The following is a 17,650-nucleotide window of genomic DNA, read 5'->3' on the forward strand; positions in this document are numbered from 1 at the left end:
ATAAAGGTTCTAATAGGGGCTGGCGCGATAGCACGGGTAGGGCATTCGCCTTGCACACGGCCAACCCGGGTTTGATTCCCGCATCCCAGATGGTCCCCTGAGCACCTCCAGGAGTAATTCCTGAGTGCATGAGCCAGGAATAAACCCTGTGTATCACCGGGTGTGACGCAAAAAAAAAAAAAAGTTCTAATCTAGTTTTACCAACAGCTTTACACATAAAATGAAAGAAGAATCTGGGATAATTGTAAACCTTGAGCTCTTCAGTGAATTACTGATTGCAACAATTTTGGAAGAGGACTTAACTCTTGAGTCTTGGTTTGGGAAGAAAGAGAGAGAGAGAGAGAGAGAGAGAGAGAGAGAGAAGCAGAAAATTAGGCCCCAGTATAGAAGTTTTGCACGTGTTTGGACCAGGGCCACTTTTGACCAACAGTCAGAGAATTGGTGCTGGTGCCTCCATATTCCATTAAATTTGGAGATCAAGACCAGAGACTGGGTCACATAATTCCTGACAGCTCCTGACCCCAATGGCAGATTCTTCTCTTATGCTGCTGGAGTCTCATGCAACTCATATCCAGAGACAGATAAAAGTCTAAAGCTCTGTAGATCCATGCAAACTAGAAATAGCATCCCTAACTGGCCTGTTTCTCTGAGGATTGAATGGAATGTTATTTAGCAGATAGTTGCTGAGCCTTTGTTATTTGCCTTGTGCTCTTCGAAATGGTTATTGCATTTCATGTTCCTTATGACAATCATGATTTGAGTTCAATCATGTGATTGAACTCAAATCATGTGAGAAGATTAAGGTACAAATCTGGTAAGTGACTGGCCCCAGAGATTAATAAAATCAATCTTTAACAAGTTACTTGGTCCAAGTGTAGGAGTTAGAATTTAGAATTTTAACACCAGCAATCTGGCCCAAGAGATCCAAGCCATTATCACTGTCTATCCCAGTGGTCTTTACGAAATAAGAATCTAGGCCAGAACAATGGTACAGTGAGTAGGCACTTGCACCGCTGACCCAGGTTCGATCTGTTACATACCTTGTGGTCCCTGAGTCTGCCAACAGTGATCCCTGAACATGGAGTCAGGAGTGATCCCTGAGCATAGAGATAGGAATAAGCCCTGATCACCATTCGGTGTGGCTGACCCAGGTTTGATCTGTCGCACACTATATGGTCCCCGAGTCTGCCAAGAGTGATCCCTGAGCATGACGTCAGGAGTGATCCCTGAGTGTAGAGATAGGAATAAGCCCTGATCATCATTTGGTGTGGACGAAAAACAGCCAAACAAACAAAAATTCCACTAGTGTTAACAGTTGTAAATTTTGAGTCATCGTGGTCTGGATTACAAAATGAGAGAAGGTATACTTACAAGTCATTTCATTTTATTTTGTTCATTGCTTGTTTTCACTGGTTGTTGGAGGAATAGAGGAAGAGAGAAGGAGAAACTGGTTAGTGATTAGGAGTGGATGGAAGTCTGAAACAGCCTGTGTAAGATAATACCTCTTTGCTTTCAGAATCCCATTGCCACACATTTTCCTGTCCTTCTGTGTTCCTATCTCAGCCAATATATATATATATATATATATATATATATATATATATATGTGCTGGGAATAAAAAAGTTCTGTGCAGATCAATGTAAGAAATACCTCTTCTAACACAATCTAACATAATCTTTCTACAATCCTTTGAGGAATGGTGACCAACATTTTTCCCCTTTGTTTTTCATTAGATATCTGAAAAATGTTTTCTGTAAGAAAATTAATTTTTGTAGATGGAAAACTCAACAGAGATAGGAAGTGCTTGAGGGGGAAAAGCAAGATGATGGTGAGACAGTATACCACCCATCAGGGTGTCACCAACTTAAAATAAGAGCAGATAGATAATAGATGTACTGAATAGAAACTCAAAGTAGAAGGACGGGAAAATGAGAACATGGGAAAGGTGATGGATGTTATTAAAGAAATGAATTGTCCAATTCTATCTGAATGCCCTAGAGAAGCAAAAGATACTGACCCAGGAGACCAGACCAAGTTAGAAATAGTATGTAAAAATGAAGGACAGTCTAAATTCCAAAAAGGCACTCTTTTCTTTTAACAAAAGTTCCCAAATTTGCTTCCCCTAACCCTCCCATTTTTCAAAAAATTACTCAGAATGTCATATATCAAAAATACTTGAAATAATCTGTATTGGCGGGTTTGTGGTAAAAAGGAATCCATCCATTGCTGGTGGAAATGTTGTCTGGTTCAACCTCTCTGGAAAACAGTATGGAAATTTCACAGTAAAGTAAAAATTAAACTGCCATATGACTGAGCAATTGCATTTATGAGTATCTACCCTAGAACACAAAACATTCATTCAAAAGGACATATGCATACAATGGCCCTTCATTGAGGCTCTTAATACAATAGCTAATCAATCTAGGTGTGCATGAACAGGTGAATGGATTATGAAGATGTTCTACAAATATACACACATACATACACACAAATACATAGTGGAAAACTGTGCATTTGCAAGGAGTGATGAAAACATGCACTTTTCTGCAATTGGATAAAACTGGAGGATATCATGTTAAGCAAAGTAAGCCTGAAGAAGAAGGACAAACACAAGATCTCACTTATCTGTGGTATAGAATAACTGGATGAGGGAATGCAAGGTATTTAAAGGGGATAACTAGATAACTCGACCTTAGAATATAGGAAGAAGGACAGACAGAGTAAGAAAGGAATTAAGGGGGAAGCAAGAAAGCCTTTTTTTATGATCTATCCTTATCCTTACGTTCTGACTAAACTTGTTCACCACATAATCATCACAGCCTGTTCCTTCCTGCCAATCATGCTGTCTTGGTTAATAATGACTTTCCCTGCCTACATGTGCTTTATACTCTATTCTTGACATAATTTCACTTCTGTGAGATCCATTTGGATCAGAATTTTTTTCTTCTGTTGTCTCTGTTTCACTTGGTTTACCTTGCTTGAAGTAATTAGCACATTCTATTTTTATAGTGACATGTTTTTGTCTATATCTTGTGTCCTTACATAATACTGCAAAGGCAATAAACTTGGATGCAATACCTCAGATCATTTTATGAACAGCCCTGGAACTACTCTCTGTCAAGCACTGTCCTAGGTGTGAGGGTTCTAAGGTGATTAAAATATGACCTGTTAGGACCTTATTTTATAATCTAATAGGTTATTTCCCCACAGTACCTAGTAAAGTGCTAATAACTGGTTTTCAGTACACATTTTGGAATGAATAAAGGGTAAAAGCAAATTAACTGACTGAATAATCACCACAGCTGACTAAAGGAACAGTTAAAAAAATCCAATGCATCAACAACATCCCTAATTGGCTCAAAGAAAACATGCACATTTTCTTCAATAAGATGTCAGCGACTGTAGCAGTGTATGTAGGTGTAATAACACATTGCTCTGTCAATTCAAAACGATCCTTTGACATGCTCATTTCAGAGAATGTGTATTTTGTTTGGAATGCTCTTCCTTTTCATTTTTCCCCAAGTCGGTTGCTGAACAATCTAATTCAATTCATCTAAGTATAAGAGCCATTAATGTATGATTACATGTTTCATCAAGAGGATTTTTATCAATCCCCATTTTGGAGAGGGTTTTAGTAGAATGGTTTTTATTAGAAAATATCAGCTCTAAAATGTTTGAAATTATGATTATCCAGACAACACAATAGAACTTGATTCCTTGGGAATTTTGTTTGGAGGGTCAAGTGTAGGTACATCCATAATTGCATTCAATTCTTTTCTCTCTCTTCACTCACATATTATATCAGGTTGTATCTCCTTTCTGAATTCATCCAAGATTTATGACACCATCCTCATACTTTCATTTCCTTTCAGAAGTAAATAGTCACACAACCTTGTGTGAAAGAAATCCAGGACTCATGATAGTGGGAGAACTTCCATTCATCAGTTTCTATAAGTCATCATCAAAATGATTATTTTCCAGATCACTGTAGTATTAAAAAAATAAAAGTGCTAATATCAATCAGAACATGATTAAAAGCAGTTATGCCAGGGAGATAACTCAAAGGATTGGATCTCATATTTTGCATGTGGGAATCTCAGTTTTAATTCCTGGCAGCACATGGTCCCCCAAACTCTGCCAGGAGTGACTTGTTAGAGTCAAGTCCAGAGTCGTTCTTGGAGTACCATCAGCCTAGCTCCAAGAAACAAAAAAAAATAGTTAATTCTGGACCAGAGATATTGTACAGGGGTTAAGGTACTCACCTTAGAAGTGTCCAGGCCTGGTTCAGTTCCTGATACCACATATCATCTGCTGAGTAGTGATGCCTGAGCTCAAAGCCTGAGCACTTCTGGCCCAAAAACAAAAGGGGGGATAAATTAATCATCAGACCCAGGAAATAAAATTGTTATCTAGTAATAGTATTGTAGCTATTGTCAATATTGAATCTATGCATGTAAAATCACAAGAGAATGTCAGTGACTATGTGGGTGATGAAACATAGCCCAAGTTCGTTCAACCCAAACAGAAATCAAAGGTAACTCTGAAAATTGAAACTTAGACATCAAAACAGATGGGAGAGAAGGATGAGAGGAAAAGAGAGAGCCAAGATGAGAGGGAGGGAAGGAATTTCTAAGAAGCTCTTACATAATGCCAATGATGGCTAGACTTTGGGTAGCAAGAATCATCCTAGAAAATGCCTAAAACTCTGACTTTTCTGGACTTATTCTTCCTGAACAACAATCAGTTTGAGAGCATTTGAGCACTATCCATATGGGAGATTGTAAAAATTAAAAACAAACAAACAAAAAAACAAACTGAACTTATTTCTTCCTACCACTGATTTAACAAGGTGCCCTGAGATACAAAACCATTTTCTCTAACTAGGGTTCAAATGCCAAGAAAGAAAGATTTTATAAAAACCAATGACTATTACTCATGCTTTCTGCTTCCTCTAAGAGACACTTGTACCATGATCACAATATGCTCTACTTCCATTCTCAGTGTGTCACCATTTCTATTCATTGTAGCTCTATAGCTCCTTTTGTGTCAGGCTACAGAAGGCTCACTCCATGCACTTTATCCTCACTGAGTCACCACTATCTCCATCCCTGTCTTAGTTGCAAAGTTCAGTGGATGAATGTAGCATCAAATTTAAAAACTCATATAAAACATTAAAAGAGATAAGTCCAGTGGTCTTTATCTTGTGTAGTAACAAATGCAATGGCAATTTTATTATTTTCATCTACTCTATTCTCAACCGTTTTAATAATGAGACCTCTCCCTCAAATGACATGTACTTTGATTAATTCAGTTTGCTCTTATGAGAGTTGATATGAAGAACAATGAATACCTCTCTGCTTTACTTTGAATAAAGATTTAGAACTAACATTTTGAGTCTGAGAGGCAATGTAGAATACTTTGGTATTCAGAATGTTTATTGCTAGCAAAGAAATTTCTGTTCCTACATCCAAAAATAATTATTTTAAAGACTCTACAAAGACCTAGGCTTAAAGAGAACTTTGAATAGCAAGCAACTCTCAAAAGAATAATATTTAGATGAGTTAACTCCCAATGACTCAGAAACATAAGGATTGAATTCCCACAGATACTTTGCATATGGACTTTATAATTATTGAGATTAATTCAATATGTATTATAATTAATCAGGAACAAAGCATTTACTCCTCACCATCACTCCAGACAGTTCTTGGTTCTCCAAGAGTCCTGGTCTAGAAACCAACAAAGTCCCCACACTAGATTAATTAGTAAGCGACTGAAACTCACCTCCTCCATATCTGTATCACAAGCACCATGACCAGGTTTAATTCTAAAGATCAGGATTTGATGTATTTGTCCAGGGTCACCCAGAGCCAAGCAGATCTATGAGTCAATGTCAACCTTCAGATCTCAAATCAAGGGCTTTCTTCACTGGTCTGCTCTGACTCTGTGAATAAAAATTATTCACCATGTTCTTATATTTTTGTTTGGGGCTACATCCTGGAGGGGAGGTCATGGATGGAACCTGGGTCAGCTGTGTGCAAGGCAAGAACTCTACCTGCTGTAATGTCACCCCAGTATCCCATCCACCCTGTTTTTGAAAGACCGGAAATGGAGGCTGCCAGATCAGTTTGACTTATAAATATAACCTAAGCATTATTCCCTTGCTATTCAGTTTTCAAAGCAAAGATTAGAAATCTCTATTGTGGAGATGTGTGTGGGCTTCACTGCAATAATGGAGACTTCTTAATTATTCAAATCGTGGCAAAATTGCTTGTAAAGTATGCTTTTCATTGTCAATATGTTTAAGACTTTCAATAAAGGACTGAACAAACCAAATGTGCCTTGAAGGTTCTTTGGAAAGTGTTGTCCTGCTGGTATGGGAGGGGAGGACTGAGGCACTTCAAGGGTAAATGAAGGTTTGCTAATCCATGCGTTTCTTTGTCAAATGTTAGAGTAATGCTATGGATTTTTAAAACATGAATGGAAATACTGGAGATGCTTTATAACCAATCTCCTAGGTATTTTTCAGTATATCTATTTCACACACATTTTTCAAAGATTTTAAGATACATAAAAGAAAGGGTGTGAGATGTGGTCCCTCAGCTCCTCAAAAAAATGGAATTTAGTCTTTGGAATCAGATTTTCCTTTCACTTAGTCTTATTCACTTACACAGCAGTGGACTCTTTCTTGAGTGGACAAACTCATCACATGCAAGGAGTGAGTTTGAATCAAGTGAGTGATTCTTGAAAAGATAGAACTGGGCAGATTAGACGCTGGTTTCTACTCACACTTTAGTAGGGCCTTCTTCTCTAAGGAATGAACATTTATCTGCTTTCATGTTCCTGGAACTGTCCTCCTCATAAGCACATCTTAATTCTGTAACCTTTACTATGATCCCAACTGATGTGAGAATTATTTACACTAGTACCACTACTCATGAGTATCATGATTATTTGCATTTTACAGATGAGGCAGGGGAGACAGGAAACAGACTTGAGATAGGTCCAGGTCACAGCTAGTAAACTTCATTTAAAATTCTGCTCTGCTGAGAAAATGATCCTTTAAGTGTCAGCTTTTATCTGACTTTAGAAATGAAAGTACAACACCTCTGTCTGCTTAACAATGACTTCTGTGAAGCCAAACTCACAGATGCTTCTTAGAATCTGAATGCTGAGTTACGACACTCTACATAGACTCCAAAGCACTGGCCTCAAAATTTCCATAAGGAAAAATTATCCAAACCTACACACCCTTAGACAAGAGTTGTAACAAAGCCCTGAGTGAAAATACCCAAAGCCTTCCATGGACTGCAGAAAAAGGACTTGCATGTACTTGTTGTACAACTGCCATGCTTTTGGTGTGCATGGAGATCTGAGTCTCATTCCTTCTGCAGTTCAGCATAGAACTTCAAAGTCTTCAATGTCAGCTTAGAGTAGAGTAGACAATGCATTGTGTGGAATAAAATACTAGTGAATGCTCAACAATCAAACAGTGTACAAGGATCCTTCAGCCAACTGGCAATAGAGAACACCTACTGAACACCAGATGATGCAATCACAGAAGAACTGAGGCTCTGAAAAGTGGTTACTCATAGCTGGGTCCTGAATTTATTCCCTAGTCTTGCCCCACACCCCTTCATCCTATTTCTGTGACAGAATTCAGCTGTTGGTGGTGGTTTGTGATTTCATAATTGTAAGACTTTGCTCCTGATTCTTGGTTTGAATTTCTCACGTGTCTACCTGTCAAACTGCTGCTAATTTATTAGATTATTTTTACATCCCTGGCTAATAATGACATGTTTCCTTCTCATCCCAACCTTCCTTTCTCTGTTAGCCTTCTCTATATGTTTCACGCTCCTTTTCATCAGAGAAGTATTTCTGAGTATCAAGAATTTAGGACAGGAGAGATGGTACGGAGGTTAAGGCATGTGACTTCTGCCTCAATAAAGCAGCTATGACAAGGGAATCTTGGCATTAGCATATGTCACCCAGCACCATTAGGTGTGGCCCTTTAACACCTCCAAAATATAGAATTCAAGATTTTCAGTCATATTTTCCTTTCACCAGTCTGATTCACTTATGTAGCATTGAACCCTTTCTTGAATAGAGGTGATCAGGGTAACTATCTTACAGAAAGATCAGGAGATGGGGCTCATGTAAAAATCTAAAATGTCTCAAAGCTGAGTTTTCAACTCAGGTCATGTCGGACTATAGATGTCTCTTTCATGGCATTACTTCTTGAAGTCAAAAATCATATGCTTTCCAGTCTGATTCCAGAGAGCACTCACTGCTGTGGAGAAGCCTACAATAAACATTTAGTGAAGAAAGGATGAGTAAACATAGGAGCAGCAAAGAATTTTATTGAATGTTTTGCCAAGTGTAGAAAGACAGTCTCTAAAAGTCAAAATATGATGATTCCTACAAAATCATAGACATTTGAAGTATCTGTGGTTGAGAAAATAATAAGCTTCTATGGATTTATTGATCCATTCGTGTTGAAGAGTGATTCCTTTATGGATGAGTTTTTGAAAGGCCTATGCTGTTAGCCAAGAGCTTATAGATATAATTCAACCCTCTCATGTGAGAGATAAGGGGGAACTGAGAGAAAGAGAGAGATGAAATATTTCCAAAGGTCATAGAAATAAATGGGCAGTAGAGTCAGAGTAAGAGCATAGCTCTCATGGGCCCGTAGTTGCAGTCCTTGGGGAATCTTCTTATCTTGCAGAACATTGCTAGTTTACACACGGACTACTTTAAAGGAAAATCAGCCATGTAGAGAACTAGACCGAGTGCTGAGCCAACATCTACAAGTGCAGTTGGAGTTCAGCCTGGGAATGAGGTTACCCTGGGGATTTGAAAGTGGACCCCTGAGAATTGAATCACTTCTGAAATATGCAGAGGATCTGTGCGCTACTCAGCATCATTAAGTTGTCTTTCTCCCTTTTACTTTGCTGGCACCTGAAAATATTATACATTACACATTGGAACTGTTGACTCAAATGGGAGGAGGTGGAGCTCAAAGGATGAGACAGTCAGATATGCTGTTTCTGAAGGACTCGTTTGGGAATGTATGGCTCCATGCAATCTCTTATCCACTTAAAATTTTACCTCTGCCTCTTGTTCTCTCCACGCTGTTGAGCTGACACATGTAACAGCAGGGGGTTGTTAGCAGTCTGGATATGTAGTGCAATGGCTCACAGTTTCAATATTTTAATACTGTTCTTGCTCGCCGTCATGTTTTTCCAGCAGTTTAACTTTGCTCAAGTAGAGAGCAGATTACAAAGGTATGACTGGAGATGACAGAGATTTCAGGGGGCTGTGGCAACCCTCTGAGGAAAAAGAAAGCTTGAATTATGCAGTTGAAACAAGGCAGATAGACAGTGGGGCAGATGAAAAGAGGAAAGTGGAAAGTGACTCAACAGTGCCTGACTGTATATGGAAATGAAGAAAGGTGGGAGGGAAAAAGGACAGTGTCATTGTCCAAGGCACTGTGGCCACTTAAATGCAATTCCTGGGTCAGCACTAGCCCCCTACAGCCTCCTTACATCCCTTCTGCATCCTCCCTCTTCTTATATCAGATGTTCACAACCCTCTGAGGTCTGGGAACCTCCAGAAGCATTAGCATTAATGTTCTCATATTTTTCTCTGCCTCTTATTTTCCATTCTCCTTTCTCCTTCGAAACTCATCAGTGACTTGCCCCTTAGAATCTCTGTGCCCCTTGTATGTTCATTGCTGCACTGTTTACAATAGGCAAAATCTGGAAAAAACCCAAGTGCCCAAGAACAGATGACTGGTTAAAGAAACTCTGGTACATCTACACAATGGAATACTATACAGCTGTTAGAAGAGATGAAGTCATGAAATTTGCATATAAATGGATTCACATGGAAAGTATCATGTTACGTGAAATGAGTCAGAAAGGAAAGACACAGAAAGATTGCACTCATCTGTGATATATAATGTAACAGAATGGGAGACAAATACCCAAGAATAGTAGAGACAAGGACCAGGAGGTTTACTTCACGGCTTGGAAGCCGGCCTCAAATGCTGGGGGGAAAGGCAACTCATATAGAGAAGGGAACACCAGGTAAACAGTATTTGGAGGACCAGCTCGGGTTGAGAGATGCAAGCAGAATGTAGACTATAGGTCAAACACAGTGGCCTCTCAATGCCTCTAGTGCAGAGGACAACACCCAAAAGGAAAGAGAAAACAAAAGGGAATGACCTGCCTCAGAGGCGGTGTGGTGGAGGTAGGGGGGATGGGGTGGGGTGGGGGAGGGATACTGGATTATTGGTGGTAGAGAATGGGCACTAGTAGAGGGATAGGTACTCAATCATTGTATGACTGAAACGCAAGCATGAAAGTCTATATGTCTGTAACTGTACCCCATGGTGATCCATTATATTATATTAATATAATAATAATAATATTCAATAATAATAAAAAAGAATCTCTGTGCCTCTGTCAGACACTCATACAGGGTAGATCAACAACAGCACATAATAATAGCAGTAGCTATCATCACCTGGGAATAAGCATTATGCATTTATTTTTATTTGTTCTCAAGAATTCTGACTCAGAGATTATCTTCATCCCCTTTTTAACATGGGAAAAGTGTCAGGATTGGAGTCCAGGTGGTTTGAGTCCAACAATGAAGAGGTGTGATCTAGTCCACTGTGGCTGTTCCTCTGATCTTACACTTCTCACCTCTATCTATACTGTACTTAGAAAAGGACAGATTTGTTGGTTTGAATGAATTAATACAAAATGATATTAATCATAAGCGACACTATTTTCTAAATGCCTTGCTAGATTAGGATGCAAAGAGCCAACTATTACTGCCTGTGTGTGACATGTTTCCACATACTTAACGACATTTGCTCCTTTGAGATCAGTACAAGTGTCATCAACCCAATTTTATTGATGAGGGAGTGCATTGCCACAGATGACATGGGCACTTGGGGACACGTGAGTGATTCAAACTCTGAGACTGAGTACAGAACTCATGCTCTGAGATACTGTTTCAGCTGCACAGCAGGCATGCCCAGAATTAAATGCAAAAATACACACGTGATGAAGAGCCAAAAAAGAGGATCAAGAAGTTGTCTAGATTGTATGTGAGATGGATTCTTATGGTCTCAGTGAATAGAGAACCTGTCATGGAAGAAAGAAACAGAGATTAAGAAAGATTGAAAGAAGCACAAAAGAAAGGGGCAAGGCATTTGAAACATAGAGTTGTGAGAAAATGGAATGAGTAAACACGAATCTATTGATTAACAGGTCCAAAAATCTTATTTTGGGAATGAGCCCTGATTCAAATGGAATTTTTTCAAGACAGGAAATACTGTCTTTTCATATTTATTTTTGACTAAAAAGTTATTAAGGGTGGGTGGGGTGGGAGGGATACTAGGATCAGTGGTGGTGAATGGGCACTGGTGGAGGGATGGGTACTCGATCATTGTATAACTGAAACCCAAGCACAAAAATTTGTAAGTCTACAACTATACCTCATGGTGTTTCACTAATAAAAATTTTTTTAAAAAGTAAGTAAGTAAAGTAAAGGCCCTCCCGTTGATCATCGATTTGCTCGAGCGGGCCCAGTAACGTCTCCATTGGAGACTTTGTTGTTACTGTGTCTGGCATATCGAATACTCTCGGCAGCTTGCCGGGCTCTCCGAGAGGGGCGGAGGAATCGAACTCGGGTCAAGAAAAGGAAAAATGGTTCAACATATGCAAATAAATGAATGTGATCACTAAAAAAAAGTTATTAAGTTGCCATGATTTATAGTTACTTATAGTAGAGTTTCAGTAGACAGTGCTCTAACATCAATCCAATCATCCCCATCAACTTCCCTCCACCAATGTCTCCAGTTTCCTTCCCACTACCCAGACTGCCTCCTTGATAGATATTATTTTAAGTTTTAGTTATTGTGACACCAGGAATCAAACTGGGATCAACTACATGCACATCATGGGGTGACCCTGTGCTATCTCCCCAGCTCTGGCTTCTGCAGCTTGATGGTGTTTGTGTCCTGCTTTCTTTCATTCTTCCTGGATTATTTTCTTGGTCCTCCTGAATATAATCACCCTCTTTTCATTCATCACCATCCTTGGGCCTCAGCAAACATTGACTTGTGATTAGTCTTCAGTTATCAACTTTATCTGCACACACACATTCTCATTGTAGGTCTCAGGTGTCGAAGCTTAGGGGCCAAATATGTTTATCTATACCTAGTACAGCCCTATGCTCAGTAAATCTCCATGAATTTTGTTTTTGTATTATTCTCTTTCTTTTCAATTCTAGAATTAAAATTAGATAACAAAGCTCCAATATTAAAATCAGTAAGTATTAAAAGGCTGGAGCAATAGCACAGCAGTAGGGCGTTTGCCTTGCGCACAGCCAGCCTGGCTGAGCCAGGTTTGATTCTTCCACCCCTCTCAGAGAGCCTGGCAAGCTACTGAGAGTATTCAATATGCCAAACACAGTAACAAGAAGTCTCACAATGGAGACATTACTGGGCCCGCTCGAGCAAATCGATGAACAACGGGAGGACTCTAAAAAAATTAGCTCTAAAGTATTAAAAAATCGATTTGTGAAAATTATTATATTTGATCACAGGATTGTTAAGTCCTTGTCTGAAAGTTTATTGAGCTGTTTGCTGCTAGTTGAATCCTGTTATAGTTTTTGTTGAGTTTGGTTGTCTTCTATGTTACTTTCCCACCCAATTTGATGTGCTCCTACTGGAATTTCAGTATTGAGGAATTGGGAGGTGTCGCATGTCCATAGACTTCTGTATCTATGGTTTGGACTAATAAGTTCACATAGCAGTGACTGTGGGATTTGGGAATAACTGCTGGGGCTTCTGGAAGTTCTGGGAGGCTGTCCACTCAACTCCAGTAACCACTGGAGTTCTCAACGTAGGCACTAGGTACCTGAAATTATTCGCAGTTTGGCATCTCTGTAGAGAATATTCATGAAGTGGTGGAGTTGAGCTATTGGTGTGGTTTCGGTGGTGAGGTATGGGTGCGACTGCTGGAGCTTCAGCTGGGTGGGTATTTCACCCATCCACCTCCCAAGGGTCTCTTGGATCTCCTTGCAGCAGCCTCATAGTAAAGAAATGCTTTCATCTGTCTCCAGAGTTGCCTTTATACCCTCATCTGGTGCCACTTGCAAAGACTTTGTGGGGGGGGCTGGAGGCAGAGAGGTTGCTGCAAGTGTTTGTCCAAATGCTTTCAGACTTTTAGAATGCTGAAGAATGTATTAACTTGGGTAGACAGTTATCATTTTATCCAATTAAATGGAAATGCCTGCCTGGCTTTGATCAGTGAATTCCTATTATATGGAAAATCAGCTTTCTAGTAAGCTGAGGGCGGGGATATTTGAGGCATTGCCTGCTTATTTCTCTTTGAAGTAGAAACTATGGCCTAAGTGTGGAAATGACCCAGATGTATTTTCTCTCTCTTGGATGTTCCCTTTGCAGGATGTGTTCATCAAGCATTTTTCTGAAAGGTTTGTTGCTAGAACATTTTCCTCATAAAAGCACAACTCCTGTGTGGCTTCACACCTAGAGAAGACCCTGTGTCTATGTCCTTAGAGTCTGGAAGTCAAGAGAGGGACTCAGCTGGTGAGAGACGGCACAGGAAATAGGTCTGGGAACACAATTGAACCTTTTGAGTCTGTCTGGGGAAGCTTAATGAAACAGGAAAGAGCTACTGAGTCTGCCCTGGCCTTAAGATACAGTCTCTTTGTGCTGCAGGAATAACACAAAACACAAGTATGAAGATCCTCACACTAAAATGGTCTTATTGCTTAAAAAGGCAACTAAAGAAAAATTCAAATGACACAAACTTACACTTCTGAAAATGAAGAAAAAGTGTTGTAAAGTAGAAGGTCAATCCAGTGCAAGCAAGTACCATATTAAGAACAAATGTCTAGGGCACTTGTCTTGCATGCATCCAACTGGGTTTGAATCATGGCACCTGTTTTGTCCCCTAAGCACTGCCAGGAGTGCAGAGCCAGGAGTAATCCCTGAGTGCTGCTGGATGTGACTCTCCCCCCACCAAAAAAAAAGAGGGGAAATAAACTCTCAAGTGTCTCCATAATAATTTATGTTTTTGTGAACATTCTTACTGAACAACAGTTTGCACTCACCACTTTCAATTCATCTTTACATTAAAAGTTCAAATAGGGACCAGGGAGCTAATACCGGGGGTAAGCATGTTGCTGGTCCTGGTTTGAATATTTATGTGTCTATTAAAAATAGTGAGAATTGTTCACTTCCTCTCATTTATTTAACAACTACTTTCAGAGAACCCCCTGTGTGCCTAGTATCACACTCCTGGTAATAGGAATACAGCAGTGAACAAGTGAAAGATCCTAACATGTTCTAAAAAAGAATTTAGAGACAGCAGGCATATTATAACACTTGAAAATATGTAATCTACATATGAGGTTATACATTAAAATGTCAATTGGGATCTTTATTGGTGTGATGGCATTACAGATGATTTTTTTTAAAAAATGCTTGGTTTTTTTCCGTAAGCTTGGCAATTTGTTTAAATTTGAGTAGGGAGGACTCCCAAGTCATGGTGTGGTGCCCAAACAGTACCAGACAGGGGTCACTCCTGAGCACAGAGCCAGGAATAACCCCTAAGCATCACTGTGTGTGGTTCCCAAACCAACCCATCAGTACATATTCAAAATGACTCTTTGCAACAATGCAATTGTGTCCATTTCACAGATGAGTAATAAGAGGAAGGAAAGACATGGTGCCATCCCAAGGTCATGCACCACAGGAGCAGCAACCCAGCTCTCGGCTGCTATTTGTTGGTCCCATATCAATGCTTATTGGGGAAGCAAAGGAGCAAGAGGTTTCCTCTATGAACTCAAACCCTATCAGGAATTCATTAAGACTGAGAGACACAGACAACATGAGGCCCCACTTACAAGAAGTGATCCCAGACATACGGCCCCAAACAGGGAGAAGACGATCACCATTCCGAACGGGTGTGATGCAGGAAGAGAAGGCCGAGGGGCTGGAGACAGTGGAGAATCCTTAGGCTATTAAGCTGGACTGTCAAAGGCCAGCACTCCAGGCAGATGGAAGAGGCACTGAGGAAGACAGAGCCAAGGGGTGCTGTGCTGTGGATAGTGAAGAATTGATGCTCTAATGCAAACTAAGTCTCTGACTCCAGGAGGGTGTGGCAACCTGCCACAGCTAACAGAGCAGGCCTTGAGGCTTAGTCAGAAGCTGTGACCTGGGGACACCTCTTCCTACAGACAAGCACCAGGAGAGGAAAGCAAGTACTTACTGACGTCCAGGTCCCTCGGTGACTATTTTGTGGTCTGGATTAGGCTGCGTTCCTATTTGTTCTGTTTGTTTGTTTTGGTAGCAATAACACAACCAATGGTGTTCCAGGTCCTGTGTGATGCCAGGGATCAAACTCAGGGATTTGCACTTGTAGGTGCATGAGTCAACCACTTGAGTCCCATCCTCAGGTCTGGTCTCTCTTAGGCACATGTAGCTCAGAGGCATACCGTAATTCATGTAGTATGGGAGAATTACCAAGAGGGCACTTGAGAATGCCTATGCTAATCTGAAACCAGGGTTTTGACACTCTTCCATCCCCCAGGAAGGAACCGGAATGGTCTTCCCGCACTTCTCATGCCACCTCTGTGACACCTGAGAACAGCTTGGCAGCCAGAAAGAGCTAGAGATGCTTAGGACACCGACCTTTAGTGAGGGTTTCTCTCTTCCCGTTGTTCTTTTATGGCACATGGAAGGTTTTCACTTTCTCAGATTTGTTCATTTCATGAATGAGGTAACTGAAAAGTACCTTTGAAATTAGGTTGCCCCCGAAACTTTGCATGGGTCATTTTTTGGTTTGTTTGTTTACACCTCCCCCACTCCTGCAGGGCTTGACTGGAGTGAAGCCACTGGACGTGGCATAAGGCTGGTCCTTCCTGGGACATTCCCACTTGCCTGTCCCTGAGTCGTCACTGCCACCAACCTGGTCTGTGGCCACTAGAACATGCGAACTCCTCCTAGGTTTCCCTGACAGGGCTTCCCTGCCCATGGTCCTGCTCCATACAGGCTTACTTCTTCTGCCAGAGTGAGTCTTTAAGACCAGAAACCGAAATAGTGGTGCCTCTGCTCAAAACTCAGAAACACCATGTTACTTAGAGCGAAGGCCACCCAGTGCCAACCCACCCAGGGCCAGGCCTGAGCTGGGCCATGGGACCTCGCTTGTCTCCCCACCCTCAGCTCTGCTCCAGCTCCAGTGGTCTCCTTTTTCCTGAAGCAAAGGGGGTCAGTCCTAGCTTAGGGCTTTTGCTATGAGATGTGCTTTCTTTCGCTTGGGACAACCTGCCCCAGGGGACCTGCTTGCCTCCTGGCACCTGACTCAGTCTCACTTTCCCAGCAAGGCAGGTGTGGCAACCATGCCATCTCGGATGATGGAAACGGTGTCACAGGCTAGTTCTCTCACCTCTACGCTTCTCAGTCTTGGTTCAGTAACACTTGATCTGCGTTTTCACCTCCTTCAGGATGTGCTGGTGTCTAGTTCCTGTTGAACTGGAGTCATCCTCACTCTTCCTTACACTTGATGAGACACGTATTTTTATCTCTTTGTTTACTGATACAAATGACTGACAATGGTGCCTGGCACACAGCCGCACTCAATGATGATATCTTGAATGATGGAGTGACGATCTTCCTTCTTTAAAATTTAAAACGTAAGGAATGGAGCATTGTAGCACTCAATTTATCATTTTACCTGCTTCCTCCTGAAGAGGAACTGCAAAAAAATTGACGCCGAAGAGACTGTAAGGGGATGAAGGCATTTCCCTTGTACAAGGCCCATCTCGGTTCAATCCCAGCACCGTATATGGTTCCCTGAACTCTTTTGGGAGTGATCCCTGAGTGCAAAGCCAGGAGTAAATAAACCTGTATACCACCAGTGGGTGGCCCAGACACCACCACCACCAGCCCCACAATTGTTTTTTAAAAAAAAGTTGTGCTTTAACTGTTTTCACATAAGCCTTCATTGTTTTGAGTAAGGAGCAGTTTCTAAGGTGATATTGACATTCCCCTAGGGGGAAGCATCAGCTTTGTCCTGAAATAAAGCTTGGGTGATCAGGTGAAGAGCTGAGCTTGTTGAGTTTTACGGATCATATTTTTGAACCAAAGTGGGAGGCTATGATTTTCCTTAATACCTAATCCATATCCTCATTTCAATCTTTGTAATAGCCCTTTTCTCAATTGGCAATTCAAACATGAGTTGGAAGTCCCATAGATGATAAAGACCCTCAAAGTGTTCTGACTTTACTACAAAATGATAAAGCCATTATGGGATTGAGTAGTGTAGGCATCTTATAATGAAGGAAGAACTGTAAGGATGCTTCATCAGGTTGATAAACCAGTGACCCCTCCAGTAACTACCACTGGTCATGACCTCATGCCTGCTGTCAGTACCCCTTCCTGAGCCCCCTGTTCAAACACAGACCCATGAGGCCTGATGCTTCTTCAGACCATCTGTGACCTATTAGCAGGTTTTCACTGTATTTTGTAGGTAAACTCATCCGTAATGAGATTATGGCAGTGAACCAAAAAGAAACTGGTTTTTAATAGGCCTTACAGACTTTTCA

The 17,650-nt window shown here is 40.8% G+C and overlaps 1 protein-coding gene across 4 annotated transcripts in view; it reads left to right on the forward strand.

Annotated features, from left to right (window-relative positions):
* The window catches only part of PHACTR1 (phosphatase and actin regulator 1), a 565,331-nt gene that overhangs the window by 153,068 nt on the left and 394,613 nt on the right, over positions 1-17,650 (forward strand). The gene's annotated exons all lie outside the window — the stretch shown is intronic.

Source organism: Sorex fumeus, unplaced genomic scaffold, assembly GCF_029834395.1.
Source record: "Sorex fumeus unplaced genomic scaffold, SorFum_2.1 ptg000094l, whole genome shotgun sequence".
Lineage (NCBI taxonomy): Eukaryota > Metazoa > Chordata > Mammalia > Eulipotyphla > Soricidae > Sorex > Sorex fumeus.